The 2,181-nt window shown below is 53.2% G+C and overlaps 1 long non-coding RNA gene across 1 annotated transcript; it reads right to left on the reverse strand.

Annotated features, from left to right (window-relative positions):
- Positions 1 to 34: 34 nt before the first annotated feature.
- On the reverse strand, positions 35 to 680 carry LOC122193906. Its single transcript, XR_006183003.1, has 3 exons — positions 595 to 680; positions 214 to 505; positions 35 to 123 (listed from the first exon to the last, which is right to left on the reverse strand). It is a non-coding gene; the product is annotated as an uncharacterized LOC122193906 (long non-coding RNA).
- Positions 681 to 2,181: the final 1,501 nt, after the last annotated feature.

Consider the following 2,181-nt stretch of genomic DNA (forward strand, 5'->3'; position numbering starts at 1 on the left):
AAAAACTCACCTTCACGAAGGAACAAAGATGATCCCATACTTGGCTCAGAATCCTCCTCTGCCATCCAGCGCATCCATTTCCGAGCAGGACACCATCAGTGTGTTGTCATCTGTGCCCATGCCCTAACAAAGCAAAACAGCCACGGACAGCTGCCTACAGAGCCCTTGGAGCAATCCCCGACAGACACAGAGGCTGCAGGCGTCCGCACTCACTGACGTGCTGGGAGCTGATGTCTCTGGGCCCAGTGCACAGCAGCATTTCCTTCGATGCTTTCAGGCCTCCTGACAGCAAACCTCTGCTCCAAAGCATCCTTTGGCCAAGGAATTTGTGCCACGAAGCACAGCGCTTTCTCACCTGACCGCATCCATAAAGCATAACATCAGGCAAACTGTGTCATCCTCCCAAGTGCTGCCATTTCTACAGACTGCTGGCACTGCACAGGTAACAGCTGCCACTGACAACCAGGAGGGGCTTCTGTGGGGGCCAAGGCCAGAGGCGTGGCAACTGCAAACAGAGGCAAGAGCAGACACAGCTTTAAGTTACCTGAGAAACACAAAGGACTCAACCTAGTAAATCTCCACAGAACTGCTTACGCCATTCTGAGGAACAGGGCACACAAAAAAGCAGAGCTCCTTCCCTGCAGGCAGCCAGCCCTTCAATGAGCCTCCCACTCAGGGAGGGGGGAACCAGGCTGCACCCCTTGGTCATGCAACTCAACAGCTTCCACTGCTCTCCACAGCACAACAGGGTTGGTTGGAGATCAAAGCCTGTGATGTAAAAAAAAAAATAATACAAGTTTTCGTGCTTCTTTCTCATCTGTGTTATCTGACTGCTGTTTGAACCCAGTGCACTTACAGGGTCTTGCAAATGACAGCTGGAAGCAGCTCCATACAGCACGCACAGCACCCTGCAAGCTCCAGGTGAGTGACAGCAGCCAAGGAGGCCTCTGGGCTCTGCAGGGTCCGAGTGTGGAGCATTACACACAGGAACAGCTGAGCATCAAGTTGAAGGCACAGCTCCAGAACTAGCCAGCACAAAGAAGCACAGTGGCACAGCTCATTTCCCACACAGTAAGAGCCGTGACGAAAATGCAGATCTGTTCAGCTTTCCTCTCCTGTCCCTGCCTTCTGCCCCATCAGACGGGAGGAACGGCCATGCTTCCACAGACATGTTCCTCTCACAGCCCGCACCCCTCGGCGTGGAGCATTCCCGGCTGCAGGACAGAAACAACAGCTCTTGCCATGCACCATCTGCCAACTGCCATCTTCCTCTGCATATCGCTCCTAGTCATTAGTTGAGAAAACACGATCCTGTTGGCAAACTTTGCTCGTTATACACTCATTAGAAAACCAAAAGCAGCTCCATCCCAAAAGTTATCCACTTCCACAGTGCTAGGACTCCCATTTAGCACGCACGCTGCGGTTTTCAGCCTAAGCTTTTAGAAACAAAGCCAGAAAATTCCACACCGCTCAATACAAAGCTATGCAATGATGAGAGTCACTCAAGCTCTGCCCAAAAGGGTGAAAAGCAGCATCAAAATATCTGAAGGAAGGGGGGACGATGAAGGAAGGCAGCACTGCAGAGAAGTCAGGAGAACACCTCTGCCTTCCGGGATCAGGCGGCCAGCGGAACCTCTCTTCCCCCAGCAGAGACGCCTGCAGGCTGAGGGGCACACGCTCACTTTGCTCAGTGCTGCCCCGAGAAAGTCAGACGGCTCTATGGAGCTGCTCTCTAACTGCTCAGACAGTGTGGGCAGGGCCCAGGATTGGTGCGTCCATTGCTTCTGTACCCTGCAGCATTCCCTGATGGAGCTGTGGGAGTTCTGACCCAGCTCCGCCAGTGGAATAACGAGGAGGTGGTGGGATAACGAGGAGGTGGAGCAATAACCAGGAGGTGGAGCAATAACCAGGAGGTGGTGCAGTGGCTCACTGGGTGCCGCTGGACAAATCAGGCCATGCGCTCCTTGTGAATGCAAAACTCCAATTGTTTATTGATGGATTGAAACCAGAGTGAAAGTTGGGCTGCTGCCACAAAGCCGCTGCCTGCTGATGCTCCTCCGCTCAGTCCTTCAGCTGCAGCTTCTCCATCATCTCCACAAGGCTGTTTATGGTGGAGAACTGGAAAGAAACAAGGCAAGTGTCAAAGCAGGACACCGCTTCCCCCAGTATTCCACAACCCCC

The sequence above is a fragment of the Lagopus leucura genome, unplaced genomic scaffold, assembly GCF_019238085.1.
Source record: "Lagopus leucura isolate 7727_CA_CO unplaced genomic scaffold, USGS_WTPT01 35417-0_obj-0_obj, whole genome shotgun sequence".
NCBI lineage: Eukaryota > Metazoa > Chordata > Aves > Galliformes > Phasianidae > Lagopus > Lagopus leucura.